At 46.8% G+C, this 22,698-nt stretch overlaps 1 protein-coding gene across 1 annotated transcript in view; it reads right to left on the bottom strand.

Annotated features, from left to right (window-relative positions):
* Positions 1-22,698, bottom strand: part of UBASH3A (ubiquitin associated and SH3 domain containing A) — a 243,320-nt gene that overhangs the window by 49,645 nt on the left and 170,977 nt on the right. The window lies entirely within an intron of this gene.

Genomic DNA, 22,698 nt, shown 5'->3' with positions numbered 1-22,698 from the left:
GGCCCCCAGCGGATAATCAGCTCGGAGACAACCCCCTTCCCGCAGTGCAACCATTACAGTATTCCAGCTAACCTTTCGCTGGAATACACCGGAGGGGCACATACTACCAGTGAGCCCCCCACCCCTTTCCATCACATATGTTTACTGCCACCGTCAAAGACCAACAAAACACCACCAATCCACAGCTGCCATGACCACCATCTGCCATGTTCCTGAAAGAAAGAAAACATATAAACCAACAAACACAGACGACATATAGGGATGGCGGGTGGGAAAAATGCCTCCTCTTGTCTTTGTCCAGCACTGTTCTGTCCCCAGGTCAGTCCCGCCTCCTCCTTATATATTACCACCCCCTCCCCCCTCCTGGACTATTCTCACTGTCCCCTCCCCTGTTCTTATTAACCCGTGCCTTGTCTCCCCTAAACACGCAGTCATGCCCGGCCCTACACTATTTTTCCTTCTGTCTTTTCCATTCCAGGCCTCACTAACAATCTCCAGAAGAAGTCTATGTTCCACACCACATGTTCACAGCTGTTACCATAAAGAAGCCTTTCCATATGTGCCGCCAGACACAAAGAGCACCTCCTTACTGTTTGTAATGTCCTTACAGTGAAGAACTGCACCACATTTACTAGATAGGGCATTTCTCTATTTCTTTAGGGGGATCAATCTTACCTCCCCTCTCATTGGGGGTAATAAAGTCACTCTGGCTGAGCTCTCCTCATAACAGAGCTCCTGCATGACTTTCTCTGGACTCTATCCATTTCTAAAAATGTTCGTTCATGACCTTATCTGGTCTCCATTTCTACAATGTCCTCCTTGTGAACTAGTGCCCAGAACTGAACTGCCTATTGAAGAAGAGGTCTTACTAATGCTTAATATAGTAGGTGGTAGGTCTGCCATTAGGGCAGAGGTGGGTTGGTGATCACTAGGACCCCCTTCCACTATCATGGTGGCATTCTTCATGAGGCTATGACCAGAACTGGTCCACATCTTTCCAAACCATTCCAAAGACTCCCCAGATTTTTCTCCATCACTAATTCCCCCAGATTCTTCTCCATCACTAGTTCCCCCAGATTCTTCTCCACCATTGACTCCCCCAGATTCTTCTCCACCATTGACTCCCCCAGATTCTTCTCCATCACTAGTTCCCCCAGATTCTTCTCCATCACTAATTCCCCCAGATTCTTCTCCACCATTGACTCCCCCAGTGTCACGATCTGGAGTCAGGCTCAGAGACCAATAGCTATAGCAGCAGAGCAGATATTCACACAGGTCACCCTGGCTGATGGCACGGGTTCACCTGAGGTGCGGGGTCTAAGCACTAACCGGTATTCACCAGAGCTCCCAAAGGTGGAGACTGGCTTGGCTGCGTGTTAGTGCCAGGTCGCGGTCCTCAGGATAGCCCCACCAGGAGGGGAGCAAGCCGGGGGTCTGGTAGCAGATATAGCAGGTAGAGATCAAGCAGAAGCGTAGTTGAGAAACAAGCCAAAAGTCGGTAACCAATAGTTGCAGGTTGGGATTCAGCAGAAGCGTAGTCCAGGAGCAAGCCAAATGTCGGTAACGAAAGGTAGCGAGGATACGGTCGGCAGCAGGAGAGATAGAAGCAAGATATTGGCTGGTAAAGGCACAATATTCTGGCAAGGAGGAAGTGCAGAGACATGGCTTATATCAGGAAGTTCATGGGAGGAGCAAAGGGTTCAAGGTTCAAGGCAAACAAGATTCAAGACATGATCACTAAAGGAATTGTCCAAGAAGCTGTCCAAGGAGCTGTCCAAGGAGCTGTCCAAGGAGCTGTCCAAGGAGCTGTCCAAGGAGCTGTCCAGCATTCCAGGTGGCTCAGCAAGCAGAGTCACTGCCAGACACAGCAGAGGTCCCAGGTTCAAGCCCAGGTCCTAACAGTACTCCCCTCCTCCCAGGACGTCCCCTGGACGTCTTAGGGCCAGGTTTCTGAGGAAACCTCTGGTGGAATTCCCTTGTTAATCTAGGGGCATGAACATTCTCCTCAGGCTCCCAAGAATTTTCTTCTGGCCCATATCCTTCCCATTGAACCAAATATTGCAATTTGTTCCTAGAGATCCTGGAGTCAATAATTTTTCCCACCACAAATTCTTCTTCACCCTGTACCTTGACAGGTGGGGGAGGAGGATGAATTCTTCCAGAAAAAGTATTTTCATGAAATGGTTTGAGTAGTGATATATGAAACACAGGGTGAATCTTCATATTGTCAGGAAGTTTTAGGCGAAAAGTGACCGGGTTGATTTGAGCAGAAATCTCAAAAGGTCCCATAAACTTTTGACCCAACTTAGCACATGGAACTTGAACTTTTAAATTTTTGGTAGATAACCAAACTTTCTCACCTACTTGAAAAGTGGGAATATACCTACGATGTCTGTCAGCAGCCCTCTTGTAATATTCCTGCGCCTCCTTCAATGTATCAGTCAATTTCTCCTGGATCTCATGTAATGAAGTTAGTCTGTTGGTAACAGCAGGAATTGAAGTTGAGATGGGGAGATCAGGAATAAAAACTGGATGATACCCCGTGTTTAAGAAAAATGGGCTTTGGGATGTGGAACTATGTTTAGAGTTATTATAAGCAAACTCTGCCGTAGGAAGGTAGTCCACCCAGTCATCCTGAAGATAACTCACGAAGCATCGAAGGTATTGCTCCAGAGTTTGATTGGTCCTCTCGGTCTGACCATTAGACTGCGGATGAAAAGCCGAGGACAGATTAACTGTTACACCCAAAGCTGAGCAAAAACTTCTCCAAAATTTTGAGGTAAACTGTACCCCTCTGTCAGACACCACATCATCAGGAATTCCATGAAGTTTAAAAACTTCTCTAACCATTACCTCAGCAGTATGTTCGGCGGAGGGTACCCCTTTAACTGGAATAAAATGAGCCATCTTAGTGAGACGGTCAACGACTACCAGAATGGTGGTCATCCCTTTTGAAAGAGGAAGGTCAACCACAAAGTCCATAGAAATTGACCCCCATGGTCTTGATGGAACAGGTAGTGGTAGAAGTAACCCCAGAGGAGAAGATCGAGGTGTCTTATTGCGAGCACAGGTTAGACATGAAGCCACATAACTCTTTACATCTTTCTTGTACCCAGGCCACCAAAAGGAACGTGATAAGAGTTCTTCCGTTTTAGAAACCCCAAAATGACCAGCAAGCTTAGAGTCATGTACCAACCTGAGGGCTTCTACCCGAACTGATTCAGGTACATAGAGGCAATGCGCTTGAGTCCAAAAACCATTGTTGTACTTGAGGTTAATGTCCTTAGGAGGATTATTAAGAAGTGGGTCATTCTCATACCCCTCCTTGAGAAGATTAAGAAATGTCTTTGAACTCATGGCCCCTAGAAAGTTCTTTTGAGGCAGGATTGTACATTCAGAGGTGCTTTCCTGGAGAGGCCCAGACAACATCCGTGATAGGGCATCAGCCTTACCATTCCTTGACCCAGGGCGGTATGAAATAACAAAATTAAACCTGGAAAAGAAAAGGGTCCAACGTGCTTGTCTAGATGACAACCTTTTAGCAGACCTAATAAATTCTAAATTTTTATGATCGGTGAGAACGGTTACAGGGTGCTTAGCTCCTTCCAACAGATGCCTCCACTCAGAAAATGCTTCCTTAATTGCCAGCAGCTCCTTGTTTCCAATGTCATAATTCATCTCGGCTGAAGACATCAGTCGAGAGAAATAAGCACAAGGATGAAGCTGCATTTTTTCTCCCATTCGCTGAGAGAGGATAGCTCCTACAGCAGAATTAGAAGCATCAACTTCTACGATGAAAGGTAGTTCTGGATCTGGATGTACCAGTATTGGTGCAGAAGTGAAGAGAGTTTTCAGTTTACTAAAGGCAGCCTGTGCCTCAGGTGACTACAAAAAGGGCACCCCTTTCTTTGTCAACTGTGTGATTGGAGCAATTACCCTAGAGAAATTCCTTATAAATCTTCTGTAAAAGTTGGCAAAACCAACAAATCGCTGTATCTCTTTAACATTCTTAGGAGCGGGCCAATCCACCACAGCTTTGATCTTATCGGGATCCATGCTTACCCCTTCAGAAGAGATTATGTATCCCAAGAACTGGATCTGAGTTTGTTCAAACTCGCATTTCTATAATTTTATGTAAAGTTGATTTCGCCTTAATCTCTCGAAAACAATACGGACATGCTTGCGGTGTTCTTTCAAAGTATCAGAGAAAATGAGAATGTCATCCAAATATGCTATTACAAACTGATCAAGCAAATCTCGAAAGACATCATTGATAAAATGTTGAAAAGTTGCAGGAGCATTGCAAAGCCCAAAGGGCATGACCAAAGACTCAAAATGTCCATATCTGGTTCTGAAAGCAGTTTTCCATTCATCACCGGAACGAATGCGGACAAGGTTGTATGCCCCCCGTAAATCTAATTTGGTAAAGAGCTTGGCAGAGCGGAGTCTCTCAAGCATTTCTGGAATCAGTGGGAGTGGATAGCGATTCTTAATTGTGATCTTATTTAAATCTCTGTAGTCAATACACGGACGCAGGGTGGAGTCCTTTTTCGTCACGATAAAACCCTTCTCAAGATTCTCATTAATCCACTCCCTGAGCACTTTCAGTTCAGGTTCTGATAAAGAATAAAGGCGACCAAATGGTATTTCTGCCCCTGGAAGCAATTCAATGGGACAATCATAAGAGCGATGAGGAGGCAGCTGATCTGCGTTCTTTTTATCACAAACGTCCCGAAACTCAAGATATTGTGGAGGTAGCTTGTCATATGACTGGATAGTTGCCAAAACTGCTTGTAAATCTTGGGTTGGTGGAGGGCTTATTTGATAAGATTCTTTGCAATGTTTCTTGCAATGGTCAGATGTAAAGCTTAAAGAACGTGTCTCCCAGTTGATGGAGGGATTATGGATAGAGAACCAAGGAATGCCCAGGATAATAGGGAACTTGGGTGATGTAATCAGCTCAAAGCTGATAGTCTCCTGATGGTCAGTTTCAATCAGGAGTTTAAGTGGGATTGTCTCGTGGGTAACAGGGCCTGAAGTCAAAGGTGAGCCATCCACAGTTTCCATATCAATTGGGGCAAGTTTATTTCTTATTTGAATGTTATTACTTTGGGCAAATTCGATGTCGATGAAGTTTCCCCCAGCCCCCGAGTCCAGCATAGCAGAGCAAGGTATTTCATTGCTTTCAACAATAAGCTTTATAGGGATGACAAAATGAGTTGATAAAGAATTAACTCTATTTGCTTCCTGAATCAAAGGAGAGATGGACTGAGAAATTGAGTTTATTTGTTCAGATACTGTAACATCCATTGCTGCAATTGTTCTTTTAAATTTATTGGGACAATTAACTGCGTAATGTCCAGAGTCTCCACAATAAAGACATAAGTTTTCTGAACGTCGTCTTTCTTTCTCCTGAGTAGTAATAGATCTTTTAATAGCATCCACCTGCATAGGTTCAGGAGTGTCAGAATCAGGAAAAACTCTTGGAACCTTAGGAGGATACTGAGTAGTAGAAAAACGCATGCCACCATTACTGCCTAGGATTCCCAGTCTCTCCTTTCTCCTTTCAGTAAGTCTCTGATCAATTCGAATACATAATTTAATAAAAGCTTCAAGGTCATCAGGACTTTCTACTCTGGCAAGCTCATCTTTTACTTGTTCCGAGAGTCCTTGACGGAACTGACTCTTCTGTGCTGCTGGATTCCAATTGGTATCTGAGATCCAACGTCGGAATTCAGTTGTGTACTCTGCAACAGAGCGTCTTCCCTGACGTAAATTGTGCAATTTTGCCTCAGCAGTAGCACAGCGGTTAGGATCATCGAAAACTTGGTTCATCGCAGTCACAAAAGAATCAAAATTATCCAGGATGACATCATCTTTCTCCACATAAGGGGAGGCCCAGGCTAAGGCTTCCTCAGTCAGGAGGTTGATAATAAACAGCACCTTTTTCCTGTCAAAAGTGAATGCAGCAGGTTGCATCTGAAAGTATATACGACATTGATTAAGGAATCCTCTATAATGGCGGCGGTCTCCGCTAAACTTGAGTGGTAGGGGCATTCGTGCATTAATTTCTATGGCAGCAGTATCTCGGGCATGAAAATCCCGCAATTGTTTGTGTAGATCAAGGATTTCCTCTTGTAGACCTTTCACTTCAATTTGTAACTCAGAAAATTTTTCCTGGTAGTCAACACCAAATGCCTGTAACTCAGAGATTTGAACCCTGAAAGGAGCCACGGCAGCTGCTACAACGGCCTCCATGTTTTTGGCCAGAATATTCTGTCACGATCTGGAGTCAGGCTCAGAGACCAATAGCTATAGCAGCAGAGCAGATATTCACACAGGTCACCCTGGCTGATGGCCCGGGTTCACCTGAGGTGCGGGGTCTAAGCACTAACCGGTATTCACCAGAGCTCCCAAAGGTGGAGACTGGCTTGGCTGCGTGTTAGTGCCAGGTCGCGGTCCTCAGGATAGCCCCACCAGGAGGTGAGCAAGCCGGGGGTCTGATAGCAGATATAGCAGGTAGGGATCAAGCAGAAGCGTAGTTGAGAAACAAGCCAAAAGTCGGTAACCAATAGTTGCAGGTTGGGATTCAGCAGAAGCGTAGTCCAGGAGCAAGCCAAATGTCGGTAACGAAAGGTAGCGAGGATACGGTCGGCAGCAGGAGAGATAGAAGCAAGATATTGGCTGGTAAAGGCACAATATTCTGGCAAGGAGGAAGTGCAGAGACATGGCTTATATCAGGAAGTTCATGGGAGGAGCAAAGGGTTCAAGGTTCAAGGCAAACAAGATTCAAGACAAGATCACTAAAGGAATTGTCCAAGAAGCTGTCCAAGGAGCTGTCCAAGGAGCTGTCCAAGGAGCTGTCCAAGGAGCTGTCCAGCATTCCAGGTGGCTCAGCAAGCAGAGTCACTGCCAGACACACCAGAGGTCCCAGGTTCAAGCCCAGGTCCTAACACCCAGATTCTTCTCCATCACTAATTCCCCCAGATTCTTCTCCACCATTGACTCCCCCAGATTCTTCTCCATCATTGACTCCCCCAGATTCTTCTCCATCATTGAGTCCCCCAGATTCTTCTCCATCAGTGACTCCCTCAGATTCTTCTCCATCACTGATTCCCCCAGATTCTTCTCCATCATTGACTCCCCCAGATTCTTCTCCATCACTGATTCCTCCAGATCCTTCTCCACCATTGAGTCCCCCAGATTCTTCTCCATCACTGATTCTTCTCCATCAGTGACTCCCTCAGATTCTTCTCCATCACTAATTCCCCCAGATTCTTCTCCATCACTGATTCCCCCAGATTCTTCTCCATCATTGACTCCCCCAGATTCTTCTCCATCATTGACTCCCCCAGATTCTTCTCCATCACTGATTCCCCCAGATTCTTCTCCATCACTGATTCCCCCAGATTCTTCTCCATCATTAAGTCTCTAAGATTTTTCTCCAACATTGACTCCCACAGATTCTTCTCCACCATTGACTCCCCCAGATTCTTCTCCATCATTGACTCCCCCAGATTCTTCTCCATCATTGACTCCCTCAGATTCTTCTCCATCAGTGACTCCCTCAGATTCTTCTCCATCACTAATTCCCCCAGATTCTTCTCCATCACTAATTCCGCCAGATTCTTCTCCATCACTAATTCCCCCGGATTCTTCTCCACCACTGATTCCTCCAGATCCTTCTCCACCATTGACTCCACCAGATTCTTCTCCATCATTGACTCCCTCAGATTCTTCTCCATCAGTGACTCCCTCAGATTCTTCTCCATCACTAATTCCCCCAGATTCTTCTTCATCATTGACTCCCCCAGATTCTTCTCAATCACTGATTCCTCCAGATTCTTCTCCATCACTGAGTCCCCCAGATTCTTCTCCATCATTGAGTCCCCCAGATTCTTCTCCATCATTGATTCCCCCAGATTATTCTCCATCATTAAGTCCCCCAGATTATTCTCCATCAGTGCAGTGATGGAGAAGAATCTGAGGGAGTCAATGGTGGAGAAGGATCTGGAGGAATCAGTGATGGAGAAGAATCTGGGGGACTCAATGATGGAGAAGAATCTGGGGGACTCAATAATGGAGAAGAATATGGGGGAATCAATGATGGAGAAGAATCTGGGGGACTCAATGATGGAGAAGAATCTGGGGGAATCAGTGATGGAGAAGAATCTGGGGGACTCAATGATGGATGAAGTGATGGAGAAGCATCTGGGGAGTTTTTGGAATGGTTTGGAAAGATGTGGATATGGACCATATAACTGGTGTGAGGTGATCGGGGTGTCACCAGTACAGTACGGTGTCATCATATAACTGGTGTGAGGAGATCAGGGTGTCAGAATGTCCGATCGTGTGTACAGAGCATTACTTCCTGTTTGACTATGGGACAGGAAGTGAAGGGAAATTTCCCCAATGGAACACAGATGGCGAAAAAAAGTTTTGCCTATATAGTTCTACCAGAAGAACTACATCTTTCTCTATCATTGACTCCCCCATTTGTTCTCCTCCTAGATTGTAAGATGAATAAGTCTCTGATCTATTAGAACATCCAGATCCTTTTCATCACCTTTTCATCACTGATTCCCCCAGCTCTTCTCCCCATAGAACCCCCAGATCCTTCTCTACTATTGACCCCCCCGATGTACACCCCCCACATTGTATCATTTATGAGTCTCCAATCTACCAGAACCCCCAGATCCTTTTCATTGCGCCCCCCCTCGATGTACACCCCCTGGATTGTATAATTTATGAGTCTCCGATCCACCAGAACCCCCAGATCCTTTTCATTGTGCCCCCCCCTATGTACTCCCCCTGGATTGTATAATTTATGAGTCTCCAATTCACCAGAATCCCCAGATCCCTTTCATTGACCCCCCCCCCCCCAGATGTTCCCCCTCTAGAATGTATATATATAAATCTATAATCTGTCAGAATAGCCAGATCCTCTCCATCATTGACCCTCCAGAAGTACCCCATCTAGATTGTAAGTGTAGCACCGGTACTCCTGAAGAGTATGCGCTTTCTGTAAATTTAGTTTTTTCCCAAGACTATAATTGAGTCTTGGGGTTAATTGCTCTAAATTGTGGTTTTGGCATCAGTTTGGCTGTACTAATGTTCTTCCTGGTCATAGGTGGAGGTAGCACCTTTGACAGGCATTGGAACGCAGTCTGGTTGGACGCATTGGGTACAAATCTCTCTCTCGGAGCCAATCAGTGGGTGCGTTGTCTCGCTGTGTATTCTGGGAGAGGGTACTTAAGGTGCTGAAGTCACTTGTTTCTGGGTTCCCGGTCCAGAAGTATGTTCTGACTCCATGGTCCTGGTCCTCCTGACCAACCCCCAGGGGCCCTGGGGTGCAGATCCATCCATTTCCGAGTCTCGGAACTAGCTAGTCCGAAGCACAGTAACTGGAATGAGGATTCTAAAGTAGTCCGGTGCCGTCTCGGGTTTTGGAGAGGCCCAGCAACTTGTCATGCAACCAGGGGAGGACTCTTCTGAAGAGGACCACGCACGAGGTTGGCTGCTCGGTAAGAGCCTGCATGCTGAGCTGTATGGACATTGATTGAATCCACATTTCTTACGGTATCGCTGGACCGGCTGCAAGATACTGGTACTGTAAGAAAGTTCCTATTTCCATCCTTCGGTTACAACTAAGTTCCTGTGAGAGACTTTCTGTGTTCATCTAAAGTTTTACAACCAAGTCTGTGGCAGAGACTTTGCTAAGTTTGAGTCATTTGTCGGCTGCTAAATCCATTAACCCGGATTTATCCGACAATGGAAATATCCAGTTGTGAGTGGCTATTCCCTGGACCACCTAGAGAGACATTTATTAAGTGTCAGCAGTTTCAAAGTACCTGAGCTTCCATACCTATACCCTCGATTCCCTACTGAGAGCTTCCCTACCTATACCCTCTATTCCCTACTGAGAGCTTCCATACCCATACCCTCTATTCCCAACTGAGAGCTTCCATACCCATACCCTCGATTCCCTACTGAGAGCTTCCCTACCTATACCCTCTATTCCCTACTGAGAGCTTCCATACCTATACCCTCGATTCCCTACTGAGAGCTTCCATACCTATACCCTCTATTCCCTACTGAGAACTTCCATACCTATACCCTCTATTCCCTACTGAGAGCTTCCCTACCTATACCCTCTATTCCCTACTGAGAGCTTCCATACCCATACCCTCTATTCCCTACTGAGAGCTTCCCTACCTATACCCTCTATTCCCTACTGAGAGCTTCCATACCCATACCCTCTATTCCCAACTGAGAGCTTCCATACCTATACCCTCTATTCCCTACTGAGAGCTTCCATGCCTATACCCTCTATTCCCTACTGAGAGCTTCCATACCTATACCCTCTATTCCCCACTGAGAGCTTCCATACCCATACCCTCTATTCCCCACTGAGAGCTTCCATACCCATACCCTCTATTCCCTACTGAGAGCTTCCCTACCCATACCCTCTATTCCCTACTGAGAGCTTCCCTACCCATACCCTCTATTCCCAACTGAGAGCTTCCCTACCCATACCCTCTATTCCCAACTGAGAGCTTCCATACCCATACCCTCTATTCCCTACTGAGAGCTTCCCTACCCATACCCTCTATTCCCTACTGAGAGCTTCCCTACCCATACCCTCTATTCCCTACTGAGAGCTTCCCTACCCATACCCTCTATTCCCAACTGAGAGCTTCCATACCTATACCCTCTATTCCCAACTGAGAGATTCCCTACCCATACCCTCTATTCCCAACTGAGAGCTTCCATACCTATACCCTCTATTCCCTACTGAGAGCTTCCATACCCATACCCTCTATTCCCAACTGAGAGCTTCCATACCTATACCCTCTATTCCCTACTGAGAGCTTCCATACCTATACCCTCTATTCCCAACTGAGAGCTTTCATACCTATACCCTCTATTCCCTACTGAGAGCTTCCATACCTATACCCTCTATTCCCAACTGAGAGCTTCCATACCTATACCCTCTATTCCCAACTGAGAGCTTCCATACCTATACCCTCTATTCCCAACTGAGAGCTTCCATACCTATACCCTCTATTCCCTACTGAGAGCTTCCATGCCTATACCCTCTATTCCCTACTGAGAGCTTCCATACCTATACCCTCTATTCCCCACTGAGAGCTTCCATACCTATACCCTCTATTCCCTACTGAGAGCTTCCATACCTATACCCTCTATTCCCCACTGAGAGCTTCCCTACCTATACCCTCTATTCCCTACTGAGAGCTGGCATACCTATACCCTCTATTCCCAACTGAGAGCTTCCATATCTATACCCTTGATTCCCTACTGAGAGCTTCCATACCCATACCCTCTATTCCCTACTGAGAGCTTCCATATCTACACCCTTGATTCCCTACTGAGAGCTTCCATACCCATACCCTCTATTCCCTACTGAGAGCTTCCATACCCATACCCTCTATTCCCAACTGAGAGCTTCCCTACCTATACCCTCTATTCCCTACTGAGAGCTTCCATACCTATACCCTCTATTCCCTACTGAGAGCTTCCATACCTATACCCTCTATTCCCCACTGAGAGCTTCCCTACCCATACCCTCTATTCCCTACTGAGAGCTTCCCTACCCATACCCTCTATTCCCAACTGAGAGCTTCCATACCTATACCCTCTATTCCCAACTGAGAGATTCCCTACCCATACCCTCTATTCCCAACTGAGAGCTTCCATACCTATACCCTCTATTCCCTACTGAGAGCTTCCATACCCATACCCTCTATTCCCAACTGAGAGCTTCCATACCTATACCCTCTATTCCCTACTGAGAGCTTCCCTACCCATACCCTCTATTCCCTACTGAGAGCTTCCATACCTATACCCTCTATTCCCAACTGAGAGCTTCCATACCCATACCCTCTATTCCCAACTGAGAGCTTTCATACCTATACCCTCTATTCCCTACTGAGAACTTCCATACCTATACCCTCTATTCCCAACTGAGAGCTTCCATACCTATACCCTCTATTCCCTACTGAGAGCTTCCATGCCTATACCCTCTATTCCCTACTGAGAGCTTCCATACCTATACCCTCTATTCCCCACTGAGAGCTTCCATACCTATACCCTCTATTCCCTACTGAGAGCTTCCATACCTATACCCTCTATTCCCCACTGAGAGCTTCCCTACCTATACCCTCTATTCCCTACTGAGAGCTGGCATACCTATACCCTCTATTCCCAACTGAGAGCTTCCATATCTATACCCTTGATTCCCTACTGAGAGCTTCCATACCCATACCCTCTATTCCCTACTGAGAGCTTCCATATCTACACCCTTGATTCCCTACTGAGAGCTTCCCTACCTATACCCTCTATTCCCTACTGAGAGCTTCCATACCCATACCCTCTATTCCCAACTGAGAGCTTCCCTACCTATACCCTCTATTCCCTACTGAGAGCTTCCATACCTATACCCTCTATTCCCTACTGAGAGCTTCCATACCTATACCCTCTATTCCCCACTGAGAGCTTCGATACCTATACCCTCTATTCCCAACTGAGAGCTTCCATATCTATATCCTTGATTCCCTACTGAGAGCTTCCATACCCATACCCTCTATTCCCTACTGAGAGCTTCCATACCCATACCCTCTATTCCCAACTGAGAGCTTCCCTACCTATACCCTCTATTCCCTACTGAGAGCTTCCATACCTATACCCTCTATTCCCTACTGAGAGCTTCCATACCTATACCCTCTATTCCCAACTGAGAGCTTCCATACCTATACCCTCTATTCCCTACTGAGAGCTTCCATACCTATACCCTCTATTCCCAACTGAGAGCTTCCATACCTATACCCTCTATTCCCAACTGAGAGCTTCCATACCTATACCCTCTATTCCCAACTGAGAGCTTCCCTACCTATACCCTCTATTCCCTACTGAGAGCTTCCATACCTATACCCTCTATTCCCTACTGAGAGCTTCCATACCTATACCCTCTATTCCCAACTGAGAGCTTCCATACCTATACCCTCTATTCCCTACTGAGAGCTTCCATACCTATACCCTCTATTCCCAACTGAGAGCTTCCATACCTATACCCTCTATTCCCAACTGAGAGCTTCCCTACCTATACCCTCTATTCCCTACTGAGAGCTTCCATACCTATACCCTCTATTCCCTACTGAGAGCTTCCATACCTATACCCTCTATTCCCAACTGAGAGCTTCCATATCTATACCCTTGATTCCCTACTGAGAGCTTCCCTACCTATACCCTCTATTCCCTACTGAGAGCTTCCATACCCATACCCTCTATTCCCAACTGAGAGCTTCCCTACCTATACCCTCTATTCCCTACTGAGAGCTTCCATACCTAAACCCTCTATTCCCTACTGAGAGCTTCCCTACCTATACCCTCTATTCCCAACTGAGAGCTTCCCTACCTATACCCTCTATTCCCTACTGAGAGCTTCCATACCTAAACCCTCTATTCCCTACTGAGAGCTTCCCTACCTATACCCTCTATTCCCAACTGAGAGCTTCCATACCTATACCCTCTATTCCCTACTGAGAGCTTCCATACCTATACCCTCTATTCCCAACTGAGAGCTTCCATACCTATACCCTCTATTCCCAACTGAGAGCTTCCCTACCTATACCCTCTATTCCCTACTGAGAGCTTCCATACCTATACCCTCTATTCCCTACTGAGAGCTTCCATACCTATACCCTCTATTCCCAACTGAGAGCTTCCATATCTATACCCTTGATTCCCTACTGAGAGCTTCCCTACCTATACCCTCTATTCCCTACTGAGAGCTTCCATACCCATACCCTCTATTCCCAACTGAGAGCTTCCCTACCTATACCCTCTATTCCCTACTGAGAGCTTCCATACCTAAACCCTCTATTCCCTACTGAGAGCTTCCCTACCTATACCCTCTATTCCCTACTGAGAGCTTCCCTACCCATACCCTCGATTCCCAACTGAGAGCTTCCATACCTATACCCTTGATTCCCTACTGAGAGCTTCCATACCCATACCCTCTATTCCCTACTGAGAGCTTCCATACCCATACCCTCTATTCCCAACTGAGAGCTTCCCTACCTATACCCTCTATTCCCTACTGAAAGCTTCTCTACCTATACCCTCTATTCCCTACTGAGAGCTTCCATACCCATACCCTCTATTCCCAACTGAGAGCTTCCCTACCTATACCCTCTATTCCCTACTGAGAGCTTCCATACCTATACCCTCTATTCCCAACTGAGAGCTTCCTTACCCATACCCTCTATTCCCTACTGAGAGCTTCCCTACCCATACCCTCGATTCCCAACTGAGAGCTTCCATATCTATACCCTTGATTCCCTACTGAGAGCTTCCCTACCTATACCCTCTATTCCCTACTGAGAGCTTCCATACCCATACCCTCTATTCCCAACTGAGAGCTTCCCTACCTATACCCTCTATTCCCTACTGAGAGCTTCCCTACCTATACCCTCTATTCCCAACTGAGAGCTTCCTTACCCATACCCTCTATTCCCTACTGAGAGCTTCCCTACCCATACCCTCGATTCCCAACTGAGAGCTTCCATACCTATACCCTTGATTCCCTACTGAGAGCTTCCATACCCATACCCTCTATTCCCTACTGAGAGCTTCCATACCCATACCCTCTATTCCCAACTGAGAGCTTCCCTACCTATACCCTCTATTCCCTACTGAGAGCTTCTCTACCTATACCCTCTATTCCCTACTGAGAGCTTCCATACCCATACCCTCTATTCCCAACTGAGAGCTTCCCTACCTATACCCTCTATTCCCTACTGAGAGCTTCCATACCTATACCCTCTATTCCCTACTGAGAGCTTCCATACCTATACCCTCTATTCCCAACTGAGAGCTTCCATATCTATACCCTTGATTCCCTACTGAGAGCTTCCCTACCTATACCCTCTATTCCCTACTGAGAGCTTCCATATCCATACCCTCTATTCCCAACTGAGAGCTTCCCTACCTATACCCTCTATTCCCTACTGAGAGCTTCCATACCTATACCCTCTATTCCCTACTGAGAGCTTCCCTACCTATACCCTCTATTCCCAACTGAGAGCTTCCATAGCTATACCCTCAATTCCCAACTGAGAGCTTCCATACCTATACCCTTGATTCCCTACTGAGAGCTTCCATACCTTAACCCTTGATTCCCTACTGAGAGCTTCCATACCTATACCCTCTATTCCCTACTGAGAGCTTCCCTACCCATACCCTCTATTCCCTACTGAGAGCTTCCCTACCCATACCCTCTATTCCCAACTGAGAGCTTCCCTACCCATACCCTCTATTCCCTACTGAGAGCTTCCCTACCCATACCCTCGATTCCCAACTGAGAGCTTCCATACCTATACCCTCTATTCCCAACTGAGAGCTTTACTACCCATCCCCTCAATTCCCAACTGAGAGCTTCCATACCTATACCCTTGATTCCCTACTGAGAGCTTCCATACCTTAACCCTTGATTCCCTACTGAGAGCTTCCATACCTATACCCTCTATTCCCTACTGAGAGCTTCCATACCCATACCCTCTATTCCCAACTGAGAGCTTCCCTACCCATACCCTCTATTCCCTACTGAGAGCTTCCCTACCCATACCCTCGATTCCCAACTGAGAGCTTCCCTACCCATACCCTCGATTCCCAACTGAGAGCTTCCATACCTATACCCTCTATTCCCAACTGAGAGCTTCCATATCTATACCCTCTATTCCCAACTGAGAGCTTCCCTACCTATACCCTCTATTCCCTACTGAGAGCTTCCCTACCTATACCCTCTATTCCCTACTGAGAGCTTCCATACCCATACCCTCTATTCCCAACTGAGAGCTTCCCTACCTATACCCTCTATTCCCTACTGAGAGCTTCCATACCTATACCCCCTATTCCCTACTGAGAGCTTCCCTACCTATACCCTCTATTCCCAACTGAGAGCTTCCCTACCTATACCCTCTATTCCCTACTGAGAGCTTCCATACCTATACCCCCTATTCCCTACTGAGAGCTTCCCTACCTATACCCTCAATTCCCAACTGAGAGCTTCCATACCTATACCCTTGATTCCCTACTGAGAGCTTCCATACCTTAACCCTTGATTCCCTACTGAGAGCTTCCATACCTATACCCTCTATTCCCTACTGAGAGCTTCCCTACCCATACCCTCTATTCCCTACTGAGAGCTTCCCTACCCATACCCTCTATTCCCAACTGAGAGCTTCCCTACCCATACCCTCTATTCCCTACTGAGAGCTTCCCTACCCATACCCTCTATTCCCAACTGAGAGCTTCCCTACCCATACCCTCTATTCCCTACTGAGAGCTTCCCTACCTATACCCTCGATTCCCAACTGAGAGCTTCCATACCTATACCCTCTATTCCCAACTGAGAGCTTTACTACCCATCCCCTCAATTCCCAACTGAGAGCTTCCATACCTATACCCTTGATTCCCTACTGAGAGCTTCCATACCTTAACCCTTGATTCCCTGCTGAGAGCTTCCATACCTATACCCTCTATTCCCAACTGAGAGCTTCCTTACCCATACCCTCTATTCCCTACTGAGAGCTTCCCTACCCATACCCTCGATTCCCAACTGAGAGCTTCCATATCTATACCCTTGATTCCCTACTGAGAGCTTCCCTACCTATACCCTCTATTCCCTACTGAGAGCTTCCATACCCATACCCTCTATTCCCAACTGAGAGCTTCCCTACCTATACCCTCTATTCCCTACTGAGAGCTTCCCTACCTATACCCTCTATTCCCAACTGAGAGCTTCCTTACCCATACCCTCTATTCCCTACTGAGAGCTTCCCTACCCATACCCTCGATTCCCAACTGAGAGCTTCCATACCTATACCCTTGATTCCCTACTGAGAGCTTCCATACCCATACCCTCTATTCCCTACTGAGAGCTTCCATACCCATACCCTCTATTCCCAACTGAGAGCTTCCCTACCTATACCCTCTATTCCCTACTGAGAGCTTCTCTACCTATACCCTCTATTCCCTACTGAGAGCTTCCATACCCATACCCTCTATTCCCAACTGAGAGCTTCCCTACCTATACCCTCTTTTCCCTACTGAGAGCTTCCATACCTATACCCTCTATTCCCTACTGAGAGCTTCCATACCTATACCCTCTATTCCCAACTGAGAGCTTCCATATCTATACCCTTGATTCCCTACTGAGAGCTTCCCTACCTATACCCTCTATTCCCTACTGAGAGCTTCCATACCCATACCCTCTATTCCCAACTGAGAGCTTCCCTACCTATACCCTCTATTCCCTACTGAGAGCTTCCATACCTATACCCTCTATTCCCTACTGAGAGCTTCCCTACCTATACCCTCTATTCCCAACTGAGAGCTTCCATAGCTATACCCTCAATTCCCAACTGAGAGCTTCCATACCTATACCCTTGATTCCCTACTGAGAGCTTCCATACCTTAACCCTTGATTCCCTACTGAGAGCTTCCATACCTATACCCTCTATTCCCTACTGAGAGCTTCCCTACCCATACCCTCTATTCCCTACTGAGAGCTTCCCTACCCATACCCTCTATTCCCAACTGAGAGCTTCCCTACCCATACCCTCTATTCCCAACTGAGAGCTTCCATACCCATACCCTCTATTCCCTACTGAGAGCTTCCCTACCCATACCCTCTATTCCCTACTGAGAGCTTCCCTACCCATACCCTCTATTCCCTACTGAGAGCTTCCCTACCCATACCCTCTATTCCCAACTGAGAGCTTCCATACCTATACCCTCTATTCCCAACTGAGAGCTTCCATACCCATACCCTCTATTCCCAACTGAGAGCTTCCTTACCCATACCCTCTATTCCCTACTGAGAGCTTCCCTACCCATACCCTCGATTCCCAACTGAGAGCTTCCATACCTATACCCTTGATTCCCTACTGAGAGCTTCCATACCCATACCCTCTATTCCCTACTGAGAGCTTCCATACCCATACCCTCTATTCCCAACTGAGAGCTTCCCTACCTATACCCTCTATTCCCTACTGAAAGCTTCTCTACCTATACCCTCTATTCCCTACTGAGAGCTTCCATACCCATACCCTCTATTCCCAACTGAGAGCTTCCCTACCTATACCCTCTATTCCCTACTGAGAGCTTCCATACCTATACCCTCTATTCCCAACTGAGAGCTTCCTTACCCATACCCTCTATTCCCTACTGAGAGCTTCCCTACCCATACCCTCGATTCCCAACTGAGAGCTTCCATATCTATACCCTTGATTCCCTACTGAGAGCTTCCCTACCTATACCCTCTATTCCCTACTGCGAGCTTCCATACCCATACCCTCTATTCCCAACTGAGAGCTTCCCTACCTATACCCTCTATTCCCTACTGAGAGCTTCCCTACCTATACCCTCTATTCCCAACTGAGAGCTTCCTTACCCATACCCTCTATTCCCTACTGAGAGCTTCCCTACCCATACCCTCGATTCCCAACTGAGAGCTTCCATACCTATACCCTCTATTCCCTACTGAGAGCTTCCATACCCATACCCTCTATTCCCTACTGAGAGCTTCCATACCCATACCCTCTATTCCCAACTGAGAGCTTCCCTACCTATACCCTCTATTCCCTACTGAGAGCTTCTCTACCTATACCCTCTATTCCCTACTGAGAGCTTCCATACCCATACCCTCTATTCCCAACTGAGAGCTTCCCTACCTATACCCTCTATTCCCTACTGAGAGCTTCCATACCTATACCCTCTATTCCCAACTGAGAGCTTCCATATCTATACCCTTGATTCCCCACTGAGAGCTTCCCTACCTATACCCTCTATTCCCTACTGAGAGCTTCCATACCCATACCCTCTATTCCCAACTGAGAGCTTCCCTACCTATACCCTCTATTCCCTACTGAGAGCTTCCATACCTATACCCTCTATTCCCTACTGAGAGCTTCCCTACCTATACCCTCTATTCCCAACTGAGAGCTTCCATAGCTATACCCTCAATTCCCAACTGAGAGCTTCCATACCTATACCCTTGATTCCCTACTGAGAGCTTCCATACCTTAACCCTTGATTCCCTACTGAGAGCTTCCATACCTATACCCTCTATTCCCTACTGAGAGCTTCCATACCCATACCCTCTATTCCCAACTGAGAGCTTCCATACCCATACCCTCTATTCCCAACTGAGAGCTTCCCTACCCATACCCTCTATTCCCTACTGAGAGCTTCCCTACCCATACCCTCGATTCCCAACTGAGAGCTTCCATACCTATACCCTCTATTCCCAACTGAGAGCTTTACTACCCATCCCCTCAATTCCCAACTGAGAGCTTCCATACCTATACCCTTGATTCCCTACTGAGAGCTTCCATACCTTAACCCTTGATTCCCTACTGAGAGCTTCCATACCTATACCCTCTATTCCCTACTGAGAGCTTCCATACCCATACCCTCTATTCCCAACTGAGAGCTTCCCTACCCATACCCTCTATTCCCTACTGAGAGCTTCCCTACCCATACCCTCTATTCCCTACTGAGAGCTTCCCTACCCATACCCTCGATTCCCAACTGAGAGCTTCCATACCTATACCCTCTATTCCCAACTGAGAGCTTCCAAACCTATACCCTCGATTCCCTACTGAGAGCTTCCATACCTATACCCTCGATTCCCAAATGAGAGCTTCCATAGCTATACCCTCAATTCCCAACTGAGAGCTTCCATACCTATACCCTCGATTCCCAACTGGGAGCTTCCATACCCATACCCTCTATTCCCAACTGAGAGCTTCCATACCTATACCCTCTATTCCCTACTGAGAGCTTCCATACCTATACCCTCTATTCCCTACTGAGAGCTTCCATACCTATACCCTCTATTCCCAACTGAGAGCTTCCATACCTATACCCTCGATTCCCAACTGAGAGCTTCCATACCTATACCCTCGATTCCCTACTGAGAGCTTCCCTACCCATACCCTCTATTCCCTACTGAGAGCTTCCCTACCTATACCCTCTATTCCCTACTGAGAGCTTCCATACCCATACCCTCGATTCCCAACTGAGAGCTTCCATACCTATACCCTCTATTCCCTACTGAGAGCTGGCATACCTATACCCTCTATTCCCAACTGAGAGCTTCCATATCTATACCCTCTATATCCTACTGAGAGCTTCCCTACCTATACCCTCTATTCCCTACTGAGAGCTTCCCTACCCATACCCTCTATTCCCTACTGAGAGCTTCCATACCTATACCCTCTATTCCCTACTGAGAGCTTCCCTACCCATACCCTCGATTCCCAACTGAGAGCTTCCATACCTATACCCTCTATTCCCTACTGAGAGCTGGCATACCTATACCCTCTATTCCCAACTGAGAGCTTCCATATCTATACCCTCTATATCCTACTGAGAGCTTCCCTACCTATACCCTCTATTCCCTACTGAGAGCTTCCCTACCCATACCCTCTATTCCCTACTGAGAGCTTCCATATCTATACCCTCTATTCCCTACTGAGAGCTTCCATACCCATACCCTCTATTCCCAACTGAGAGCTTCCATACCTATACCCTCTATTCCCTACTGAGAGCTTCCATACCCATACCCTCGATTCCCAACTGAGAGCTTCCATACCTATACCCTCTATTCCCTACTGAGAGCTGGCATACCTATACCCTCTATTCCCAACTGAGAGCTTCCATATCTATACCCTCTATATCCTACTGAGAGCTTCCATACCCATACCCTCTATTCCCTACTGAGAGGCTGTGTTTCTGTTCAACGTTTTAAGCAAATAAAAATTCCTAAAGGAATTCAATAATTCAAGGAAAACAACCTCGGGATCAACCTAGACAAGACCGATGAGTTACAAGGTGGAGAAGGTAAACGGTAAGCTCAAGAAAACCAGCCGCCCCTTCGAGGGTCAGTGCTACATAAGATGAATAGTGATGGACGAACGTTTCGCCCGGCGGTCGTTTCGCGGCGAATTTCCGACATTCGCGGTCCGCACGTTCGAACGCCTTTTTCCGTCGTTCGCCGCGGCGGACTTACGTGTTTAATGTATACAAGAACTTTAACCTTTGGTGACACGTTTATCATGTGATACAGGACAGCCAATTGAGACATGACAGCACATGGACACTTGGACATTCCCCCTAACCTATAAATACACCCGATCCGGTGGCCATTTTACATTCTTTCTTCTGTCACTGTAGGGAAAGGATCCTGTGTGGAGTAGGGAGAGATAAACCACTAGCTATTTGGTACACAAAAGTTCTTTTCAGGACTGGTATAGGTGTTAGGTGTTGATAGGTTTGCTGTGCTGCTGATTCTTGCAGCAGCCTGAGTGTCTTTTGTTAGTTTAGAGAAAGGGAAAGGACGGTGTGTGCTACAGGGACAGCCAGATTAGTCTTTCATCATCATCATCATCATCATCATCATTAGCTGTTACTATCAAGGTCCACAAAAGAGCTGTTCCAGTAACCACTAATCGTTCTCTTTTTTTGCCAATTTGTATAGGGACAGGAAGGAAGCAGTGTTGTCAGGCAGTGAGGGTAATTTTAAAGACTTGCTGTTATTATTAGTTCCACAAAGGTTCTTTTCAGGACTGGTATCAGTGGTACAGTAATAGGCTTGTACATGTATAATATTCTTTCTTCCAAATATAGAAAGGATATTATACTTGACTGCTGCCCTTCTGCTGCAGTCTGCTAAACATTCACAACTCACTTGTTCCACAAAAGTTCTTATAAGGACTGGTAACTTGGTATAGGGTGCTACGGTACATAGGCTTGAGTGCGGTACAGTCTGCTGTTCTGTAAGGACCGCTATAGGTCCACAATAGATAGGGTTGACGTGCACCACTGCTGACCGCTCACCTATACTGCAGCAGTCCTTCAGCGGTATAGGGACTGACGTACAGTCTGCTAATCACTAACACACAACCTGCTTGTTCCACAAAAGTTCTTATAAGGACTGGTAACTTGGTATAGGGTGCTACGGTACATAGGCTTGAGTGCGGTACAGTCTGCTGTTCTGTAAGGACCGCTATCGGTCCACAATAGATAGGGTTGACGTGCACCACTGCTGACCGCTGCCCTATACTGCAGCAGTCCTTCAGCGGTATAGGGACTGACGTACAGTCTGCTAAACACTAATACACAACCTGCTTGGTCCACAAAAGTTCTTATAAGGACTGGTAACTTGGTATAGGGTGCTACGGTACATAGGCTTGAGTGCGGTACAGTCTGCTGTTCTGTAAGGACCGCTATCGGTCCACAATAGATAGGGTTGACGTGCACCACTGCTGACCGCTGCCCTATACTGCAGCAGTCCTTCAGCGGTATAGGGACTGACGTACAGTCTGCTAAACACTAATACACAACCTGCTTGGTCCACAAAAGTTCTTATAAGGACTGGTAACTTGGTATAGGGTGCTACGGTACATAGGCTTGAGTGCGGTACAGTCTGCTGTTCTGTAAGGACCGCTATAGGTCCACAATAGATAGGGTTGACGTGCACCACTGCTGACCGCTGCCCTATACTGCAGCAGTCCTTCAGCGGTATAGGGACTGACGTACAGTCTGCTAATCACTAACACACAACCTGCTTGTTCCACAAAAGTTCTTATAAGGACTGGTAACTTGGTATAG

The sequence above is a fragment of the Lithobates pipiens genome, unplaced genomic scaffold (genome assembly GCF_037356315.1).
Source record: "Lithobates pipiens isolate NorthernLeopardFrog02 unplaced genomic scaffold, aLitPip1_a1.2 Scaffold_16, whole genome shotgun sequence".
NCBI lineage: Eukaryota > Metazoa > Chordata > Amphibia > Anura > Ranidae > Lithobates > Lithobates pipiens.
This window is presented reverse-complemented; position numbering and strand designations above follow the sequence as displayed.